Source organism: Taeniopygia guttata, chromosome 18 (assembly GCF_048771995.1).
Source record: "Taeniopygia guttata chromosome 18, bTaeGut7.mat, whole genome shotgun sequence".
NCBI classification, from domain to species: domain Eukaryota; kingdom Metazoa; phylum Chordata; class Aves; order Passeriformes; family Estrildidae; genus Taeniopygia; species Taeniopygia guttata.
This window is the reverse complement of record NC_133043.1, coordinates 3,038,867-3,061,719: the sequence shown is the minus strand read 5'-3', so window position 1 is coordinate 3,061,719 and position 22,853 is coordinate 3,038,867. Positions and strand designations below refer to the sequence as shown.

At 50.3% G+C, this 22,853-nt stretch overlaps 1 protein-coding gene across 1 annotated transcript in view; it reads left to right on the top strand.

The window, feature by feature from the left end:
- The window catches only part of CEP112 (centrosomal protein 112), a 185,644-nt gene extending 162,800 nt beyond the window's left edge, over positions 1-22,844 (top strand). Inside the window, exon 28 of the transcript XR_012058608.1 lies at positions 22,759-22,844. The gene's annotated coding sequence lies outside the window, so the exon portion shown is untranslated. The remainder of the gene's footprint in view (positions 1-22,758) is intronic.
- Positions 22,845-22,853: the final 9 nt, after the last annotated feature.

Genomic DNA, 22,853 nt, shown 5'->3' with positions numbered 1-22,853 from the left:
GCTCTGCCAGGATGGATGGTTGGCTCCTGCCTTCAGTGCACCTCATACCTGAGCTGGTTCATGCTCCCAAACATCTCCCTGCAAGCTTCCTTCTCCAAACAGCACTGCTGTACAAACAGAATCTTTGAGGTTGGAGAAGAGCTTTAATATCACTGAGCCCAACTGTATCTCCACCATCTTCCTGCCTGAAAAATCCTTCAGCACCCTGTGAGCTCCCTTGGTGCCAGCAGCTCCAGCTTTGCAGTTGGGTGACTGTAGAAAGGCTGCTGCAAACCTCTGTTCCACAAAGGATGACTGAAGTTCTTACTCCTGGTAAGTTGGTGGGGTAGAAGCAGCTTTCTGTGTGGAGTGGACTTGTTTTTTGGTTTTTCATTGGGGTATGCTGGAATCAGCATATTTAACCTCTCTGGTGGATGCAGGAGGGGCTGTAAATGACTTCCTTTCACGTATTTCTAGTGAGGGCTGATCCTTTCTCTCCAGACAGTGCAAACCCATGTTTTAGGATAGATGCAGGAGATGTTGTGACTGTGCTCAGCTGGCCTGTGGTGCTGAGCCTTGTGCAGGATCCAGCCCTTGGGTGTTGGTGTGGTGGCACCTCAGCAGGTGTCAGCACCTGGGCCAGGTGAGCACTGGGCCCCTCAGGGAGCCCTCCCTGCCCACTGCACTTTTATCCTCACAGAGGAAGAGCAGGGCTTTGCTGGGCCTGAGCTTTGTCATATCAATGTGGGGTTTTGGTGTCACTTTGGAAAATAAATGCTGTTGTGGTAATCCTGTAGGAGAATGGATGGGAAGTGCTTGGTGGTCCCTCTGGGCTGGGTTTGCCCCATGGGGTTGTTTCCAGGGGCAAGGTCAGTGTAAGGTACAGGGTTGTGAGCAAGAGAGTGAGAAATGCCAACCATAAACTGAAATAATATTTTTAAATGTGTGCAACTCCCAGAAGCTTTCTCAATTATGTGAGCAAATCTCTCTGGATCTTTATTTTTTCTTTTTTTCATGTAACAGCCATTTCCAAGTAAAGGTACATGTACCCATATGAGTGCAAAGCTGTGAAATAGCTGCATGGGTGGTTAGAAACTTCTATTTAGAGATGTGAAGACTAAAAGGGACTTGGAAGTGGCCTAGGGACACTGTTCTTAAAACTTCCCTGAATTAATTTTCTGCTTCAAATCCAGTGAGTTTGGCTGAAAAATATCATCTCTATTAGAAAAAGAACTACTACCCAAATATTACTGAAGTCCTCTTTTACATTGTTCCTGACTGTGATCAGAAATTCCTCCCCTGGATTTGATGCTAATTACCTTCTCTTTTTAATTTGTGATTATTACTTGTTGATATCACTTTTTGCTGTTTTCACTCCCTCTTTGCACACCTCACTTGCAATACTGTTCCATCATTATAAAAGCATAGTTATACATTAGTAGTTATTTATTATACATAGTATAATATATATATAGAGAGTTAAATATTATACATAGGTTGGCATAGCTAAAAATATTCTGCAAACCAGAGGTTGCAGTTATCACTCACAATTTATTTGTTTTCTCCCTCTGTTGATTCTTCTAATTGTTCCCAGGCTGGTGGAAACCAGTTGTGTGCAGGGGCAAACTCAGAGCTGTCCTGCTTGGGCCCAGAAGTTGGGCTTGGGAGAACCAGAGGGAAAATGCAGCGGAGGAAACAGCTCCGAGAGTGGCTGTGGTTAAAGCCGTGCTGGAATCTCCCGGAGCGGGGCTGGCAGTCCCCGGAGGCTCCTGCAGATGTTGTACCCCGAGGTCACAGCCTTTGCCCTTGCCTGGGAGCCGGGAGCCTTCCCGGGAAAGCCTTTCCTTTCTTCATCTGAAGCTGTGTTTTCAAAACAGCGCTTGGGGTTTGATGCCTTGCCTTGATTTGGATGCCCCAAGGGCTCTTTGATTGAGCATCTTCACAAGTTAATGTTCTCCAAGAAACCCAAACACCCTCGGTAATTAACGATGTGCAATTATGGGTGGGTTTGTTTGTATCCTGACCTGTCATCTGGGCTGGGATGGGGATGGAGCAGGGGGAGAAGGTGTGAACCCCGGTCTAATTCGCACTTTGCATCTGCAGGCACCGCTGCGTTTAACCTTTTCTTGCCCTTGGAGAGGTGAAGACGGGGTTGGTCCCTCTTTAAGCGCTCGGGTCTGTTGTTTTCCCTGCCAGGCAGAGCAGTGTCAGGGCACAGCAGCTCCAGGGACAGCAGTGACAAGGCAGAGCATTACAGGGGGGCAGGAGGAGTGATGCCTTTACAGCAGTGCTGCCTCCTGAATGTGTCAGGGTTCTAGATGCTAAAAATTTTAAACTTTCTGTACTAACAGACTCTAACCCCCAAAAGACCACTGCACATGACATAAAACCATAGAGAAAGCTTCCAAATTGATTAATAATGCTAAGATACAAGTGTGTCTTTAATTAGAAGTGTATACAATCACAAGGTAAAAAACTTAAGAGTTTGAAGTTTTAGAATATAGTAATATCTCTAGAACAATATAGAAGTTTTAAAATATTCGCTAATACTTATTCTTTGTGACTTTAAGTAGTATTTTGTAATTAAACAAAAAAGTCCACGTTGCAGACTTCAAGTAATTAGTTATTAAGTTAAAAGTAAAAATAATTTGTGTTGTTTCTTAATTAAATAGCTTAACCTTAAAAGACCTTATAAAGAAAAATAGTTAACCATTGTGTAACTTGTTAGTAAAATACTACAAAACTCACTACCTGTGTGTCTGTAACACAAATAAGAAAAAAATAAACGTTTAAATCTAAACACAAAATACCATCTTAAATACCTTCAATCCCACCCTCAACAGAAAAAAAACAAAGCCAGAAGCCAGCATCCAGCATGGATGTTCCTGAGCACAGATGAAGTTGGGCTGGCAGGCTCTGCTCCCGCTGCAGCCTCGGCCGCGCAGCCGCGCCGTGTTTAACGCGGTTACCGAGCGAGGCGCCGCTGCCAAACCCCGTTTTCCTCCGTGTGTGGCTTGACAGAACATCGTGTTTAACCTCAGAGTAGATGGGATAAAACAAGGTTCTCTGTCAGGATTGCAAATTCATGTTTCCCTCTGCTCCTAAGCTCTGTCTTCCACTCCCAGCTGTGGCCACTTCCATCGTGTGGATAGGTAGAGATTTTTGAGGGGACGCAGTATTGTAAATGCAGGTGAACCCAATGGGAAGAAATGACGGTGTCTGACTCAATTCAGAAGGCTGAATTATTTCTTTATTATAACTATGCTAAAATACATTAATATACTATATAAAAGGAGGATACTAAAACTACATACTACTTTCTCTGACTCTAACACAACTCCTGACCCTCTCTGAGAGTCCAGCCCCAGGTGGGTTGGATTGGCCATCAGGCTCAAACAATCCTCACCAAAATCCAACCAAGCAATCACCCCAGGTAAACAATTCTCCAAACACATTCCACATGGGAAAAACAAGGAGCAGGAATAGAAATTGTTTTCTCTTTCATTTCTCTCTGTGCACCTCCATGAAAAATCCTGAGAGGGAGAGAGAAATGTGCTTGCCACAGACACAGCAGTCTAAAAGCTTGATCTTTTTAATCTTAATTAGATGTCCTTCCAATTTATGCATCTAAACCACTTAACCCCATGGAAAAATGCCTTCAGTCCTAAAGAAAAGCCCTTGCAGTGATTTGCACCAGCTTAGCCCACATCTGCTCGTAGCCAGCTAAAAGCAGCCTCCATTTAGTCCCAAGTGTTGCATACGTGTTCAAAACATCTTGTAGAACCCTGCATGGGAGTTAATGTGTAGCAGGGCTCTCAGCTCAGCATCCCTGAAAGCTGTCCAAGGCAAACCCATCCCCAGCACGTGGCATTCCCATCTGGAGAAGGAGAACAGGGACCCAGCTCCATCCTGCACGGTCCATGTATGGAAAAGCTCAAGTGCTGATGGTCTCTAGCACAGCTCCCCAATATAATGGTGTAATAATTAACAACAGCATCTGAGTCTCACAGCTCCTCACAGCCTCTTCCCCCCAGAGCTGATGCTGGGTCCAAGAGCCCCATCTCAATTGTAGATCTCCTTGGGGTGGATTTGAGGCATGGAAGATTTGTTGCTCGTGCTTTGGCACATCTTTTTGAGAAATCAGTTTGGCATTTCTGCTGGGAGCTGTGGAGAGGGTTGCTGCAGACCTCCCTGCATGGACCAAGGTTTGAGGGATGATTTGTCAGCATCTCTTTGTTGTTGACTCAAAATCTTGCCCCACTCGGTGTGGGAGAGAGCCCATGGTGGATAATGGGATCTCCCTGCTCCCAGCCTGATGGATGGGAGCTGTTCATACACAGAGCCTTCTCCTGGGAGTGGTGTGATTCCAGGGCTCTTCCAGGACAGCTCAGAGCACCCCCTGAGTGTCCTAACGAGCCCCCTAATGAGCTTTGTTTGGGGGCTGCAAGCACAGCTGCCGTGGGGACAGCTGGGAGACGCACGGAGCTCCTGGGCCCTCCATATGGATGCTCTTGACCTCTGAGGCCTCTGAAACTCCATGTGGCTGCTGAGGACACTGGAAAGGGTCAACCCCCTCTCCACACCCCCAACAAAAGGAGGGTTTGGCAGACACTGCCAGGACCAAGCCGTGGAAAGGTCCTAGAGGGAGGTGGGGGAAGCGCTGCTTCTCCGGGGACATGGATGTGCAGCGCAGCAGAATTCCCTTGTAAACGCGGGTTGGAAAAGCATCTCCCACATGCACAAACCTCACTGGGTGCCCGGTAACTGGGGCCAGACGGGTCTGACGGGGCTGGGATCCAGCCATGCCATCGAGAGGCTGCTGCAGCTCTCCGGGCTGACTTTGAACCCCCTCCCCATCCCCACAGCTTTGTTATCGGGGCCATTGTGGGGCTGCCGGAGCCAATCCCCGCCAGCCCCGATTCAAAGTCCAGGTGCCAACCAACTTGAACTCTCCAGCATCCCTGCCGTGAAGCAATTATTCCCTCAGACACATCCATTGTTCTCATTACACCATAAATTGTGAATGAATTAAACATGCACTTACCACTATGCACCACAGCTGTCAAGGAAAATAACACACCAATATAGTGTGGGGCTGGATCCCGCTCCTCTCCCAGGAAGGTTTGCTGCTCACAGGGAAGGAGGCAGCAGCCAAGCTCGCTGGGGCTGGTATTTTCTTTATGGAGAGGCCAAATCCCTGTTCCCACTTATAGCAGCTCAGGGCAGGACTGTCTCCCTTGGTTTTGATGTTTTAATTATGGTTTTTCTCCCCTTTTGGCCACACTGATATCGCTGCTGCACAGGGGGAAGGCTGGTCCTGAGCTTCCAGACATCCCATGTCTTACTTGGGGCACCAAATCCTGCTGTGGGTGTGAGAGGAGGAATCTAGCCTTGCTTTGGACTGGTGGGATAAAGCCTCTGGATATCCTGTGCCAGCAGCAGGACATCCTGGCCCAGTGAGTGCTGGGCTCACTCCCACGAGCATCCCAGTCCACACTGGGAATTTCACTGTAGGTGATTGAGAGCTGGCAAGGGAAGCTGTAAAGGAAAGGTGATTTAGAGGGAAGTTGTGAAAAAGTGATTCAGCTGCCTGACTTTTCTTTAGGGTGCTAGCTGCATTCACACACACAGACACTTCCCCAAGAAGCAGAATGGGCATTTATTTATTTTCTAATCTCTGCTCCACATCCTCGGAGTTTACAGAGCTGGAGCAATCTCCTGGCATGTCCAGATAAATTCCCTGATTGTTCCTGCTTCAAAGAGAAGACCTGGAGCTGGCAGTTACCTTGGGGTACAATGTTGGGATTCACCAGACAGGATTACAGAGGGTGCTTTTCTTCTGAGTGCAGGAGCTGGAAGTTTGTCTGCATTTCTCTCCTTGCACCGCATCTCCAAGGAGGTTTTCACTTTCTAAGAAGGATGTTACCCACTGAGCTATTCATAGCAGTTAAATGAGAAAAGGGGTTAATAAAATACATGCTAGAAAAAAGAAAATAAGATTAGAAGGACTGATGTTTTGGCTGTGAGGCCTTCAGTGGGCTGCAGAGAGACGAGGCGGGGGAAAAAAAAGCAACAAGATTATTATTTCTTTTCTCTGGCTCAAAGAACTTCATGGCCAGAATGGCACCACTAATCCAATTTTCTTTCTAACAAGTATTTTATCAACACCTCTTTCTTTTTGCTCCCCTCTATTCTCCTTCCTTCAGTCTCTACACTGACATCTGATTAGCTGCATTAAAATAGCTTCAGCTCCAGGCTGGCTCTGCTGTTTGTGGGGCTCCCAGGAGCTGGGGACCCTGGGGACTGTGCCCATCTTCCCCTGCTCACGTGTGCCCGTGCACACACAGTCCCTGCACTTCTGGGCACCTGGTTTTCCCTGGCTGACCACAGCAAAGTCTCTTTTCCAGGCGCTCGGCCCCGCTTGGCAGAGGATCAGATGCAGCTCCACTGAAAGCAAACAGCCGCCTTTCCGAGGGAGTAAATATTTCGCAACGTGTTACTTCAGTCTTATTTATTATGAACATATTTTCCCTTTTATCCGGGGATTTGCCAACTCTCCGGAGTCACAAAGCCTCGCCGAGGCCTCTCCTGCCCCCGGCCGTTCCGGGGGGATCCAGAGATCTGCATCTCACCCCGAGGGGGACGTGCTGCTGAGCCTGGCACTGTCCCCTGCTCCTTCCCAGGGACACCTGGGGTGGGAGATCTGGTGTGAGCAGTGGTCATGGATCAGAGTGAGAAGTTCCCATTAGGACCAGTCTGCCCCAGTATGTCCCAGAGGGGTTTTGGGGAATACATTACAGGAATGGGTAAAACATGAGGAGTTGCTCTCCTGTTATCTGCCTTCTCACCTAAACCTGCTGGAGGGAGAAAAAGGGAAGATCTGGTATGAGGGATGGTGCTGGGGGAGACCATCAAGGGAGACCCTGGAGAGGATGGTTTATCTTGGGCAGAGCAGGAAATGAATTAAAGCCTTAAAAGAACCTGATTCCTTTTCATCAGCCCATGACTCTGGTCTGGCTGGGGGAAACTGCTGCTAAACTGACCTCCCTTCCTGGAGGTGAGATGGGGCTGGGGGGGTCCTGTGGCTCCAGGCACTGCGCCCCTGGGTAGGTTGGCTTTTGGTAGTGCTGTTCTCTCCTTCCCTCCAAGGTTAAGAAAGCAGATCCCCCCTGGAAGGTTTGCCTACATCTGGGGAGGTTCTGAGATGGGCTTTGTCCACCTGTGAGCACAGCAGCAGCTCTGGGGCTGCTGGCACTGTGGGGTGCAGCGTTTGCCTGGGTCACTCCTGGTCCCCTGGGAGATAAAATTCCCCGTGTGTGTCAGGAGCAGAGGTCACAGGGGAGTGTACTTGGCCACCCTGCTGCTTTCAGAGGGACTGGGATCATGTAGAGCCAAGAGATTTTCTCTACTGTGTTTGACTCTGTTCCTCCATATAATGAGCTGCGAAAAAAGACTGAGTGACAATCACAGTGCAAGAGGGGCTGTCACTGCAGCCAGCCCCTCCTAAGGGATGGGGCCAGCCCTCCATGGGATGAGCCCGTGCTCCCCAGGGCTGGGGTTTCCAGCAGCTCAGGAGGCTCCCCAGAGCTGGGCTGTGCCCTGACCCAGCCTGTCCAGCATTTTTGCAGGAACAAGGAGAACTTTATTCCTTTGTTACCTCCTTGGATCACCTCCCGCTTCCCTGAGCATCCAGCTGCTGATAACTGGCCAAAGATCAGAGCAGCTGGAGCAGGAGCGAGTGGCTGAGCCCTGGCTTTGCTGCCACAATTTGGGATTCCTGTTTAGGCAGGAATTATCTGGCACAGGGGCCCTCCTGGTCCTCTGGGTTCATGCATGGAGGGCTCTGAGCTGGAGGAGCAATGGCCCACTGTGGCTCAGGGTGCGAGGCAGCAGCTCGGGCTGTTCCCATTTGTTCCTAATCCTTCTCAGCTCTTCCCTTCACTGGAAAACGAGACCGTGTTGGAACACGACCTTGGTTCAGCATATTAATTAGTGGGATGGTTAAGATAGGTCAGCAGTTAAGTGCAGACAGGCACAGTCATGCTCAGGGTAACGTCAGGGAGTTAATCCTGCCATTCCAGTGGGGTGCACTCAGCACCAGCTGGGGGAACGACCATCAGCTGGATCTTTGCAGTCAAATTTGAGTTTTGATGGGAAATCAGAATGTTCTACAAGCAGAGAGGAGTTTCTGATTAATGCTTTTTTCCTCCCCACTGTAGCAAAGCTGAAACTCCAGGGCCAGTTTCAGGCAAACCCCAGAATTTGGGAATTCTGGGGTGCAGCAGCGATCTGTAGTGGACATGGTGGTGTGACATGGAAGGGTGACACTGCCACGCTCCTGTGTGCTCCTCCACTTGCCCAGATTTCCATGGGAGATGCCATCTGGGTCTGTCAAATGCACAGAGTAAAAACTACACCTCCCATATTGTACTGAGTTTAAAAAAGAAAGTTATTTAGTTGCAATATAGGGTTTGTCAGGATTTTCTCTGAGTTGGCTGTTTTCTTTGGAAAACCTTTCCTGTCAGCACATTTTCCACTGATTTGATGGACAAGACCAGCAGGACCCCACTGAATCAGCAGATGACCCCCAAGTCTTGGCAGTGGCAGCACGAGCACCTTGGGGTGCACCGGCCACCAGCCGTGACCTCCTTCTCTCCATTTCTTCATGCCAGATGTGTTTGATGTCCCTGCCTAGTGTCACCTCTTTCACCAGCCCTGCTCTGGACCCCCAGTGCCACGTGCCTGCTCCACAGCCACCCCTCACTCCGTGTCTGTGCAGGCTTCGTTAGCATTTCTCAATCAATGCTTTCTCATTAGTGGCTGCGGCCACTGGGAGCTGTGAATGAAGGTGGAGCCAGGCCAGAAAAAGATCCTCTCCTGAAAAATTATAATGAAAGCAATAATGGCTGGGTCCTTGAGCAATGCCTGCCTAGGACAATTGTTGTCTGGAGGCTACTTAATTACGAAACTCTGTTCTCAGCCTCGGGCTTCATGGTCTTGTGCCTTTACTCTCTCTTGAGCAATGTTTTATTGCTATTGTCCTCAACCTACTTCGTATCAAGTTCAGAGTATCTGAAAGTTATATGAAATATATGTTGGTTTCCTATTCTATTTGCACAAATTTCTTTTATTGTAGGGTTTGTTTGGTTTTTTATCAGTATCTGAAAGCCTAAAGCTGGGATTATCTAAAGGATTATAGGAGAATTAGGCACCCAAAGCCAATTGATTTTTCGCTGTGAATTAGCCAAGTGCATTTGGAGGGCTGGAGGTTTTGGTCTGTGCTCGTGGTTTCAGGTCCACCTTGTAGCATCTCAGTAGAGAGCTCAGCACAACTCGGGTGGCCTTAAAAAGGTGCTGAAGCAGGAGCAGTCAGTAGGAAAGTGCAGGTACGAAGATGGAGACATGGCCCTGAGACATTAAACCGCCTTTGAAAATCTCTTTCTGACTCCCTGAGGCTCTCTTGAAAACGCCACTCTAAGTTACCATCAATTTTGATAATTAAGCACTGATTTAATTTTAGAGTAACAATAATTGTCAACATTTTCCAACCCAAGCACCTTAAATTAGACACGCAGCTCGGAAGGTTGGCGCGGGATCAAAGCGCGGCGGCGCGAGGCTTTTGGGAGATGCTGAGCACACACCGAGCTTGTGCTCAGGACTCCACAAACCCCGGCCATGTGGGCTTGGTCCCCTGCCAAACGAGGTGCACTCAACATGCGTTTCAACACCTCGCTTTAGGCACCTCGGATTAAAAAAAATTAAAGGAAAAGAGCTGGCTGGGAGTGTTGTCTGATTTTGGCCGGATGGTGAAAGCGCAGCTTGGCTGTGGTTCTGTGAGGAGAGGGCTGGGTCACACCGAGGAGCCCATGCAGGGTGTGACAAGGATGTCACCAGGACCACACGTAGCCAGGTGGATTCTCTGAGCCTCCTTGCCCGGGTTTGCCATGCTGCAGGAAGGGACTGGGCGTGCCGGTCCTTTGTGGTGGGTGCCCGGGGACCCTGGGGTGCAGCGGGGTGCAGGTGGCAGGATGAAGGGCAGGAAGGATTCCCTCTGGGGCATCCTAGGTGGGATGGAAACCTTCCAGAGTAGGAATGGCCGTGTCCTGCTGGGATGGCCCGGTGCCAAGGCTTGGGGACCCCTTGTTTTGGGGTGGGGTCACTGAGGGGCCGGAGGGTCCCCAGCGCCCATCCCAGCCCGTCCGTGCGGACATCAAAGGCTGAGGAAGCCAATTCTTCACTCCTATCGCTCCTCGGCTTCACCTCGCCGTGCTCCCCACGCCCAGCCCCACCCCGGGCTGGTGCTTTTGCTTCATTTTTTTCCTCTTCATCATTCCTTTTTTTTTTTTTTTTTTCCTTTCTTTCTTTCTTTCTCCTTTTTCTTCCCAAGGCTCTGTCGGAGCTCGGTGTCCCCCCAGCCCCCGAACCCCAGCCAGCCGTTAAGGGCACATTCACACCTCTTTTCCTTGCCTTGTCTCCCCTTTATTCTTATGAAGCTCTCATTGATTATTGCCCTTAAATTCCTCAGTCCGGTCATAGATAAAAGGATAACCACTTCAAAGCAAAGTGTTAAGAGTTTAACCTCGAGCTAAAAGAGTGGACAACAAGGTAATTGAGGGTAATAACTGATCACAGACCTACTTTCAAAGGCACATGCAAGCCTCACTTTCAGATGGCTTTAATTTTATTAACATTTGTAGCAGCTCTAGATGCTTTTGAATCATTACAAACTTCAAAGCTTGAGGTAACACTCCAAATGGAGAACCTGACACCAGGTTTTTTGTTCAGGCCCACATCATATTGATAGTCTCTCTTGCAAGCATGTAACATCTCTTCTCAAACTATAAAAACCTAGATGAAGAAAATATTGCCAATAGAGAAGATCAAAGCCTCAACCTCCCTTTGAATGATCCCAAAGAAGTCAAAACAGAAAACAACAAGGGGAAAAATGCATCTATATTACTCCAACTGTCTTTATCCATATTTAAACTTGTCTGCTGAGGCAGATGAGGATGCATCATTCTCTCTGAGTATTATCAAACTATTTGGCTGATCCTCTGTTTCTCTTTGGGCATTTGGAGCAGGCCCTTTGTCTTTTTGTGGCATTTAAACCCAAGAATTTGGGAACAGCACATAGAGGAACAGCCCTGACCCAGCTGGGAGGGCAGCCAGGTGAGGCAAACAAAAAAAAAAATATTTATAAGCCAAAAACACAGAGACTAAAATGAAAATTATAAAACCACTCACAGTTCTCCCTTCTCCAGCCCCTGATAACCCCAGGATTAAAGGTCATGTGTGGCTGTTGAGCCAGATGGGGTCAGTGCCCTCTGTGCCCAGGCTGTGCCCGTGGCTGGGTTTGCTGGTGCAGCTGCACAGCCCCTGGTGCCTGATCCCAGTGCAGCCATCCCAGGGCCCACACGGTGAGTGAGCCCAGGAATTGATCCAGGGTATAAATAGCCATTTTCTTTGCCTATTTTTTGTGCGGGAAGGGTTATTTTTAGCTGGGTGAGTTCCCTGAGCTAATGCCTGAAGCATTCACAATGAAGGGGGTGGCCCAAGGAAACGGGCTGGCCCTGCTGCCAAAAAACACATCCCTGCTCCCCTCTGCAGAGGGGCTGCTGCCACTTCAGCTGGTGCCCAGGCTCTGTGGAGCTTCAGCGGTCAGGGAGAACCTCCCCAGCCTTTGTAAAGTCATCAAGAGAAGAAAAATTATTTGGAATATGTTTTCTTACTGGTGTGTAGCAGGTTTTGTAGTGGTGTGATCCTTTCCTCCTGATTTGCATCGGTGTAATAGCAGTATTAGGCAGGTTATTACTTTAGTGCACTCCAGGACAAAGGGCTGGGTTTGACTCCAGGGTGTTGAACAGTGTCTCAGCTGTGAGTGCAGCTGCTCCAGTGCTCACAGAACCATGGAAGGGTTTGGATGGGAAGAAACCTGTAAGCTCATCTCATTCCATCCCCTGCCATGGGCAGGGCCACCTTCCACTCTCCCAGGGTGCTCCAAGCCTTGTCCAATGTGGCCTTGGACACTTCCAGGGATGGGCTGGTCCTCCTGGCACAGCTCAGAACTCCCCCTGCTCCAGCCTGAAGCTGCAGAGCCATCCCAGCTGGAGCACGGTGGGTTTTTCAGGCTGGAGGCCAGGGCTTGGTGACCAACTCCAGGTCCCTGACCCAGGGTTTTTATCATCCCACTTGGAGCCACGAGGGACAGATCCAGGTTCCCAGTGCTGGCTGGTGTCAGGTGTATCACAGGAGAGCCTCATTATCCGTGTTCACCTCAGGAGCAGATGTCAACGTGTCTGAGCTTGTGGAAACCACATCCTTTTAGATGTATTAAATAGCTCTGTCTTGAGCCTGCTCTGATATTACATTCTCCATGAACTGAAATCAGTTTAATAGAAGCTGTTCTCTCTGTTCCTGGGTTGGGCATGTGCCTATGTAACAAAAGGACAAGGGTGTATTGCTTAAATCTATGGAATTTATCTAATTTTATTGTCTAAAGTTATGGCTGGAAGAATAACCAGCTATTTCAGCATTTCTTTCATTGAGTCCATTATCAGACAGGGTGGATAACTGGAACCCAGCACTAAAATGTGTTACAGGTGCCCAAGGCAAGCCCTGCAGACCTGGACCTGCACAAGCTGTGCTCAGAAATCGCTGTCCCTGTGGCCAGCTGGTTCCACTGGAGCTGCTGCCATCCCCCAGGCCAGCATGGAGCAGGAGGTGCCCCATTTTCCTGGGGTCATCATCCCAATGTCCTTCAGTGAGAGAGGGGCATCATGGCAGTGCTCTTAGTTAATCTGAGCAGCCAGGCATGGGATGGGGATCATAATCAACGTGTTATTTCCATGATTTCCAAGGTTTTCTTTTCCATTCCCAAGCAAACCCTTTCATCCATGATTGAGATGAGGTAAGTGTTCTCCTTCCAGCTCGCAGGGGGCTTGGATGGAAGCTCTCATTTCTGTTCCATGCACAGAGGGGAATAGACCCTAAATGCATCTCTGACAAATTCCTCAGAACCAGTGATTTTTTGGAGGTGTGAAACACCACAGCAGTGTGGTTGTCCCGACTCTGCATCACCCACAGCAGGATTTCAGCTTTTTCTGCTTTCTAGGAGTTTTTAGGGCTTCCCTCAGGTGGAAAAGTTCCCATTACAAATGAGACTTATCTCAGGAAGCAGCAGCTGGGACTTAGGAGGTGACAGCAGCTTCCAGCTCCCCTCAGTGCTTCCTGCCATGGTCACCATCCCCTGTCAGGGGCTCCCCCTGCATCATCATTAATGAGCTGATCTGCATCTTTGATTAGAAGGGCTTTGATTAGATGTGTGGAGGGGATGTGCTGGCCTTTTCCAGGGAAATAACAGCGAGGTAGGAATGGCTTCAGTGCCAGAGGATCCTCCTGAGGATGGGTTTTGTTCCCTGGAATGGTTCTTGGAGGAACAGGAGTGCTGGGGAAATGATTATCCAGACACTTGTGAATGCTACCAAAAAAAGGAGGGGTGGAACTCTCACTTGTGATGTGAAAGATCCTGGATTATGCTCTCAGGATAACAGGAGATTTGAGTTATAATTGTTTTCAAATATTAAAAAAAAAAACCTAAAACCCAAAGTGTTCTAATTTCAGGCCTGCTGGAAAAAGAGGGAAAAAGTCCAGAAGATGTTTTGGGGCTGGGAATGCAGAAATGGGGATATGTCTGACAACACTTCAGTTTCTCCTGAGCTTCAGTAGTATGAGGTTCCCAGTCCCCCCAGTTTCTTATGGGGAGAAAGGATACTGGGTAATTTCCAGGCTTCTGTGAAAGGATTAGAAAGCAAAAGGAAAAAAGATTAAAATAGTATTTTGATGGTCTCTCTCCCAGCATGAAGATTTCTAGTAAAAATTTTAAAAAATCATTAATGAAATGTATGTCCAAACAGCCTTTTTGGGTCTGGTTGGGAGAGAGACTGACCTCACTCTCAGCAAGTTTCCCTTCCTTTTAATGAAAAGGGAAAACAAAGCTGCCAATATTAATTATTTAAGGATTATGGTGGAGGTTCCCACAGTGGAAGAAAACACCTCTTCATACAATCAATAGGGCTTTGGCAGAGGAAGATACAATCTACTAAAAAGAAATGTAGATAAGCTGGGAGAAGAGGGGGCAGTAAAATGTGATTTTAGATGAAATGGCACCTATAATTTGGTGCTGGTTTGGACACAGGTGCTCAGGAGGGGTGACCTGAGGATGTGGGGGTGAGGCTTTCTCCATGCAAAGCCTCCTATCTCCAGCCTGCATTTCACACCTGGAAATAGAGGCATCCTTAAGAAAATTAATGTTTCTTTTGTGGCCTCAGGACTGGTCCAGCTTTTGAGAGGCATCACCCAGCTCCTGACAGCACCATGGGGGCTGGAATCTCACACCCTTCACTGTCCTTAATTCTGAGAATTGAATGGACAGGCAGAAACAAACCAAAGCAGGTATAATTTTAGGGTACTCAACTTTGACAGCACACCTAAAAATAACCATGCACAAAGGCTTGGGTTTGTTTGGGTTTTTTTTATCCCTGGAAGTGAAAAGTTTTATTTGACTTTATGATCTGCAAGTTTTACACTAGTCAGAAAAGCCTGTTCTCTCCTACGTGTTGTCTCTCCTCCTGCTTTTTCCATTACCATCCTGCTTTAAGGGCTGTGAGGATCAGGATATTCAGGTCCAGGAAGTTTTTTTGGGATGCACAATAGCAGGCAGGGTGGGAGTGGGCTGTGGCAGCCCAGCAGGCACCAAGCTGCATGGGAAGGGTTAAACTTCATGCTGCAGCTGCAAAGCCCAATTTCTTTATTTCCTGTTAATGACATTATTGCCTACATAAAACCATTGAAACATGTTTCTTTCATTTGTTTAATTTCAAATTCTGAGCACACTAGCTGGAAACTATGTTTAATAGTTAAACTCAAAACATTTGGATTTCCTTCCCTCGCTGAGATTTGCAGGGAGTGCACTTCATCCTTAGTTGGGTTTTCAAGGAGCCATTTTTACACAGCCATAGGAGCCAGCCAGAAAACAAACCAGATTAAATTGCAGAATCAAATCACATCAGTTCAGGCTGGTAACACATCATATATTTCCCTTCCTCTGCAGTCAGGCCAAGATACCATCAGCCCCAAGTCGTGTTCTCCTCCAGGAGCATCCAGAGCCAGGACACCCCTCTGTGCACGCAGAAAAAGGGCTTCCCTGAGCATGCCTGGAAAAACTGTTCCTGTTTCCATGAAAAAATGGAATGGAATCTCCTTCAGGCCCTGCTGGCAGTGATGCTGGTGTCACCTCCCCAGTTCCTCCTGCTGCACCTCGCAGCCCGAGAGAAGGGCGATGTGGGAAGGAGGAGGGCACGGGTAGGTGGATCTAAGCCACCTCAGACTGGAAGGGAAATCCTTACATCTGAGCCTGTTGGGAAGATAAAGCTCCAGGCTCCAGAGACACGGTGTCTAGTGATGATTTTAGCAAAAACTCTGGGAGGGGTTTGTCCCCTCAGAGTGATGGACACTCCCAAGCTGTTGTGCAGAGCTGATTGCTTGTGTGGTGGAGGGTCTAAAAGTCACTTCATGAACACTCACAGTGTTAGAGCATGGAGAAACTGGGCTTTGAACCACTTCAGACCCAGCTTCTCCTTGGCACTGTGCTGATGAAGCCCAGAACCACCACTGTTTAGCAGAAGCAGTGAGTAGAGGTGGAAAAACGAGGAATGTGGCCCTGAACAGGATTTTAAGGAGTCATCACTGACATGACAAGAGAGCCACATTCATTGTTCTGCCATGGCAGCATGAGTACATCTCTGGGAGCCACAGCAGTGCTCAATTTCCCGTCAAAAAATCCGTATTTGACAAAAAAAAATCCAAGAGGATTTAAATGTTACATTCAAGGGCCATATGCAGGGACACCTTCCATTAGACCAGGTTGCTCCCAGCCCTGTTCAAGCTGGCCCTGGCCATTCCCAGGGATGGGGAACCTTGCAGCCCTGCTGTCCTTGTTACAGGAAGGTGGCAGAGAAAGCCATGCCTCATTTGTGCATGGTGAGGAAAGGGTTGTGGAAAAAATAAGTCATGGGAAGCTGGTCATAAATATCCTCATTTACCTCTTTTGCTCCCACCCTCTCTTCAATCAGTGCTCTGTGCAGGTGATGGAAGGAGTTCAGAAATGTTAATAGATAGCAAAGTGCTCGTGTGTGTTTTATCAGCTCTCCTGGAACGGCTGATGCTGATACGGTGCCCCTTTCAAGTCTGAAAAATCTGGGCAAGCGTGTGCAGATAGCAGGGAGTGCACTGAACAAAACATCAAGGAAAAGAGTCTGTAGGGGGGAATGGAAATGGTAAAAGGATTATAGGAGAGAAAATGTATCGGACTTATCTGGCGATAGTTGGTAACAAAAGTGTGTCAGTTTATGAAATGAACTTCAAATCCCATAAAGCTAATTGTGTGTTTTCTTGTCTTATTTGTGAATATCTCTGGCAGTGCTCTTCCCCCCCACTGGAAAAGCATGTCTTTGTGTGGATAATACCCTGTGCCTGCAGTATATGGGGAGATTACACAGCCCATCGGCTTCATACCTCTTCAACTAATGATGTTAAACTAGTTTATTAAAAAAAAATAAAAAAGAGAGAGAATAACTTCAAAGGTTCACATGTGGGTTGCAAACCTCTCATGTCTTCTGTATACAGGGTCTTCCTCTTATTTTGATCAAGGCTGTTCCCAGCACTTCTGTTGAAATAGTCCCAAGCCTTTGATCTCGTTATCAACGTGACCACCAGTGCGAGGGGTGACAGAGGGTGACATCAGCCACACCCGTGGGGCTGGATCCGACCCTCTGTGGGACCTCCCTGGGCTCTGCCTGTCTCTGGGCAGTTTTCCTGCTGGGAAAGTGAATTTTAGACCCCCAGCCCTTGGCCCACTCTGGCTTGGGGTCTAAATCCCCAAAGTGGGAGGAGTAAATAGGGAAGGGCAGGCACGGGGATGGAGTGGGGGCAGGAGGGGAGGGCTTGGAGGGGTCTTGGAGGGGATTTGACCCCCAGTGGGGGCTGTGCATGGAGAGGAGGGAGCTCTCTCAGCATGCTTGTTTCATGTTTCCTCTTTATTTTCCATCCACGTCCTTGTGACTCCCTGGAAGTGCCCAAGGCCAGGTTGGACAGGGCTTGGAGCAACCTGGTCCAGTGGAAGGTGTCCCTGCCCATGGCAGGGGCATGGAACAGGATGAGTTCTAAGGTCCCTTCCAACCCAAACCAGTCTGGGATTCTATGGTTCAATGATCCTGCCATGGTTTTAGCAAAGGTACATCAGCAGAGTCGGGGTCAGGCAGCAGCACCGTGCTCTGGCCTGATGGTGGGGGCTGGACAGGCTGTGCTGGCATCTCTTGGGCTGGACAGGCTGTGGTGGCATCTTTTGGTGGGGCTGGAAGGCTGTGGTGACATCTCTTGGTGGGGCTGGAAGGCTGTGGTGACATCTCTTAGGTTTTTTGAGGTTCCCCATGAGAAAGGCAGTTCCCTGGCCCACGGTGTGTCCCTGTGCACAGGGAAGGACTCTGACTTTGTCCCCTGGTTTAGGACTTGTGGCTCCTGACAGGCACAGTGTGGGCACTGCTCTGATGTGCTGGGGCTGCTGGATCTGCTTTGATTGAGCTCCTGGAGCCCTGTCACCTCCACAGAGCCCCTGACAGGGACCAACAGAACAGCCCTGGTGCAGCCCCCAGAGCCTGCACACTGCTGGTGTCTGAGCTGGGGCTCTGTGGGAACACAACAACCCAGAGCCATCTCTTCTGGAGCAGAGCACCTGCCTGGTGGGCACACAGGAGCAGTCAGGAGGAGCCCAGGGACTGTAGACTGGCACATCTGCAATGCTCCCAGAGCCCTCCAGGCCTTGAAGACCCCTCTGCCTTTTTATTTCCCACCTCTTTTTTTTTTTTTTTTTTTTTTTTTTGTACTACCTGCTCTTAAAAAAGCTCAAAGAAAAAAAAAAGAAATTAATTTCTCTTTATTGTGTAGCTTCACTGCGAACTGATTCTTTTAATCTAAAATTATTCCTTTTTGGTGTCACAATCTGACTTCAAGCTTCTTTGCTGCCTGTGAACATGACACACAGCAGCAGGCAGAGAGGAGGGGACAGGCTGTGTCTGGCCTTTGCTGGGCACCAGGAGGGCTGAGCACGGCTGGAGGACACTGCTTTAAATAGCTTTTTGCAGTCCTTTTCTCCCCCATTTGACTGAGTTTTTATCTCAGATGCAGCGAAGGGCTAACAAATAAAATATAAATAGTTAATTTTCCCTCTGTTCAACCTGGGAATTCAGATTCAAGTTTAGACAGGAAAATCAGAAGGAAATTCAAAGATACTCTGCTTTCTTGATGACTGCAGCTGCTACCTGAACACAGAGATTCCCTGTAGATCTGCGAACAAGGACTTCCAGAAGCTGATAAAGATGAAGAAAACTCTGGAAGACCTTCCTGTACCTGCCACCGCCTGCCTAGTTCACGGGTTTGCTTTCAAATCCCGGGCACTCCGCCACTCTTCCCTGTTGGCAGCAGAGACAACAGAGTCCCTGGCTGGACAACAGAACGTGAGCGGGGCCACGCCACTCTGGGCAGGACCAGCAGCTCCCTGGGCACCTCCAGACAGAGCCACGGCCCCAGGGGCTCGCCCTCCCCTCCTTTTGTCCCCTCACTGTCCCTTTCTGGTGGCTGCACAAAGGGGATGGGGGTGCCGTGGTTTGACACTGGCACAATGCCAGCGCCCCTATGGAAATGTCCACCTTCAATTGTTCACCCCAAGTGTCAGTATCGAAACTTAACCCCTGACTAGATGAACCTCTTCCTTCTAAGAAAATTCTTTTTCCGTGTCAAACCATGACAGGGAGTCAGGCAGGTGCTTGGGTGGGCTGCTCCTCTGCACGTGCAGTCCCCATAATTTGGTAAAATGAAGGCCCTGTCTGAGTTTCTGGGTTGCTCTCCCAGGGCGGTGTTATTGCACAACGGGATTTGGAGAGAACCACACGGTTAAATGATATTTTTATGAAATAGGATGAATGAGACTTAATGAGATTTTCTTCCAAAGAGAACGAGTCCGAGGTTTTCAGCCTCCATTATAATGGCTTAATTTTCTGTGCTGGAGCAGTAAATTGGACTCGGAGAGGTTTTTATCCAACATTGTTTCAAAGAAAGTTGTAAGGAGAAAGAGGTGGTCAAGTCACCTTCTCATGGTTGGAGGTCCTGGGATGGAGGTGACACCAGTGTCACCATGCCAAGGGGCCCAGAGGGACACAGGCTGTTCATTCTCCCAAGAAAGAACCTTGTTGTATGGCTCAGTAGCATCTGGCATCGTAGCAGGTCGACATGTGGCATTATGAGCAGCAAAAATACTAATAACCCTAATAATTCATAACTGCTTGTTGTGCCTTGAAAGGGATTTTACTGTTCAGCTCGTGGGCTTGGCAGGACACTTGCTTTCCATGTCCAGTGGTGGCCATTCCCAGGCCTGGAAAATGTAACTGGGCAGCAACAACAAATTCACCCTTGGATTCTTTCATTATCAGCCCAGGTTGCCCAGTCCAGCATGGTCAGTTCATGGCACTGTGTGAGGCTCCCAGATGGATTCAGCCATTGGGTGGGTGACAAAATTGTGGCTTCAAAGGACATCACATCCAGGGCCACCACGACACTCAGCCTCTTGGGCTGTTTGCTTTTTGTTGTGGTGCAGAGGGGGCTGAGCAGGGCCTGGAGCAGAGGAGTGGGAGCTCTGTGCCATGGGGTGAATGCCGGATCTGGGTTTGGGGATGGTGCAGACCAGCAGCTCTTTCTTCCAGGGGAGGGTGGGACAGCTCTGTGGTTATGATCTGGTTTCTGAATTAGGCTCAGGCTGTCCCTGGGACCAGCACTGAGCATCCCTGGGGTGCTCTCACTGCTGCTGTCCCACGTTCCCCATCATTCCCTTGGGATTTCCTTTTGCAGGGCAGGAGGAGAGGGGCGAGGCCCTGGGACCATCCGGGCCCTGGGGTCGGTGCTGGCTGGAATGGGCAGCTCGGCACCGTGCCCTGGATGTGGGACAGGGCAGTGTGGCACCCCACGGCCTGGGGACAAGGGCTGGGCCAGCGAGGGGCTTCACTGTGCCTTTGCATGTCCCAGGAGGTGCCCTAATGGTGTTCAGGCACAGCCAGCGTGGAAGGTGACATTTCTTTGGCCAAAGGCTCTGCCACCTGCCTTGCCCGGAGCGACAGGACAAGGAGCAGTGGCTGCACACTGATTAAGGGCAGAGTTACTTTGATTATTAGGAAGAAATCCTTCCCTGTGAGGGTGGGCAGGCCCTGGCACAGGTGCCCAGAGCAGCCCCTGGATCCCTGGCAGTGCCCAAGGCCAGGCTGGAAGGGCTGGGAGCAGCTGAGACAGTGGAAGGTGTCGCTGCCCATGGCAGGGGGTGGGATGGGATGAGCTTTAAGGTCCCCTCCAACCCAAACCAGTCTGTGATTCTATAATAATGATAAAAATCAAGCCAAGCTGGACTCCATCAGCTCTGCCAGCCAGACCAAGGTGGGCTCTGGACAGGGGACAGCTCCTGATGGGGAAAGTGTGGAGCCCCCGGGCCCAGCCTCAAAGCAGGCTGAGGAGGAGGAGGGCAGGAGGCTCCTTGGATCTGGAGGGCAGGTTTGGGGGCCAACCCCTAATTAAAACCTTTTGTATGAAGTTCCAAACCCTCCATTCCGTGCCTGGTTAATATTTAACAGCTGGGGCCGGAGATGGGAACGCAACTGCGGCCGGGCTTTGGCTGCTGTGCCAGTTCTATTGCAATCAGGGATTGTTTAATTAGCCTGCAGAGCGAAAACAGGCCCGCGGATTATATATATATATATATAAATAAATATATAAATATATAAAATAATAATAACACTGGGACCCGCCCCATTTTCTCCCTGACATGAAAACTTTTAGCAAAGTTGTGAATGGCGGGGAGTCGCCCCGGCCCTGCAGCGCTGCGGTGGGCTGGGAAGGGCGCGGGGGATGCGCGGGGGATGCGCGGGGGATGCGCGGGGCGGCGCAGGAAAAGGGGCGCTGCGCCTTTAAGGTGGCGCAGCGGCGGCTGCGATCGCTTCCCTTTGATAAGGTCCTGGCAACTCTGTAGCCGCCGCGGGATGCCGCGGGAAGGGCGCAAAAAATAAATCCTGTCCCCCCAAAAATATAATAATTTGATTTTCCTCACCAGCGCTCATCTACGCACCCTTCCTCCCGCCCCCGCCCGCGCTGAAGCCGCCCCCTCGCACGCCTCGCACCGGGGATGCCCCGGGGGTGGGAGCACCGGGACGGGCAAGAGGTGTTCCTCTGGCTTCTCCCTTTTTTTCTTTTTAATTTTTAAAATTCTTTGGGGCCTCTTTCTCTTTTTTTCTTCTTTTTTTTTTTTTTTTAGTGCGCTACCGTCCTTGCAGGACCGCTCCGCCGGGCTGCGCTTTGATGCTGCGGGGGGAGCCCGGGGCGGGGGGCGGAGGGAGGGGGGGGCGGGACCTGCGCTTTTGTATTTAAAATAAATAAAATAAATAACCAGGGGAGGGAGGGAGAGGAGGGAGGCGCGGATCGCAGTGGGCTCCTTCCCTCGCAGCCCCCCCCTCCCTTTACCCCCCTCTTTCCCGATGCTCTCCGATGCGGTTGCACCGCCGGGGAGGAGAGGAGGAGGAGGAGGAAGGCGAGGAGGAGGAAGGCCGGCGGGGGGAGCGGGTGCAGCCTGCGCGCTGCCGGCGGCGGGGAGCGGCGGGGCCGCGGGCGCGCAGCGAGCTCCGGCTCGGCGGTGAGTGCCAACTTCGGGGGCGGCGGCCGCCGCTTCTTCTGCTTGGGATACGGCTTTTACTCCTAATTTCAGTTATTTCCTTAAATTTGTTTTTAATTTTTAATTTTTTTTTTCCGTGGGGTGCCCGCGCTGCCGCCCTCCGCGGGCGCGGAGCCGCCGCGCTGCCCGTGCCCGCCGCGGCTCGGCTTGTTGCTCGCGGCTCGGAGGGCTCCAAGTCGCTCCGGACTTTTTTCCCCCCTTTCCTCCCCCTCCGACCTCCCTCCTCCCAGCCCGTCGCCATTTCTGGAGCAGGTTTTTATTATTATCATTATTATTTTGCACGCCGGGAAGCCCCGGGGCTGGGGGTTGCCCCCCTCCGACCCCCCGTTCCCATTTATTGCCCCTTTTCCATAGCCGGGCTCGCTGTCCTCGGCTCCAGGGGGGATGCGGGGGGCCCGGGATGCCCCGCAGCGCCCAGGTACGGCCGCCTCGCCTGAACCCACCCTCGGGGGTGTTTTTTGGGAAGGGGGTCCCTGCTGCAGCCTGACTCCCGGAGAGAAGCGCCCCAAGATCGCGGCTGGCGGAGGGGGGGACACGGGACACAGGCGGGTCGGGCAGCGCGGGGGGAGCGGGGCTGGGTGAGGGGCAAATGGAAACCAGATGGCGGGGCAGGGACGCCCCGAGCTGCCCGGGGCTGCGGGGGGGCCGCGCTGACACCCCCGCGCCGGCCCCGGCCCCGGCCCCGCTAAAAGTGCGCCGGGAGTTCAGCGGAGCGGATCTGATAGTCGCGATCGGGCTGGCGATAGAGCCGCGCTCCCTCTGCCCTGCCTCCCTCCCTCCCTCTCTCTCTCTCTCTCCTTTTCTTTCTTCCTTTTTTTTTTTTTTTTTTTTTTTGACTGTGAGGAGTTGAAAAGCCTGTTTACTTTTTTGCCTTTGATGTTGGGAGGATCTGGTTTTGATTAGATCAATACTCCTTTTTTCTTCCTCCCCCCCCCCTTTTTTTTTTTCCCCTCCCTTTGCAGAGAGGAGGCTCCGAGGATCCCCTGCTGACTCCAGGCAGAGGCAGGCAGAGGCACAAGGCAGCTCCTGAAGCAACTGGGAGCCCCTCTCCCCAGCG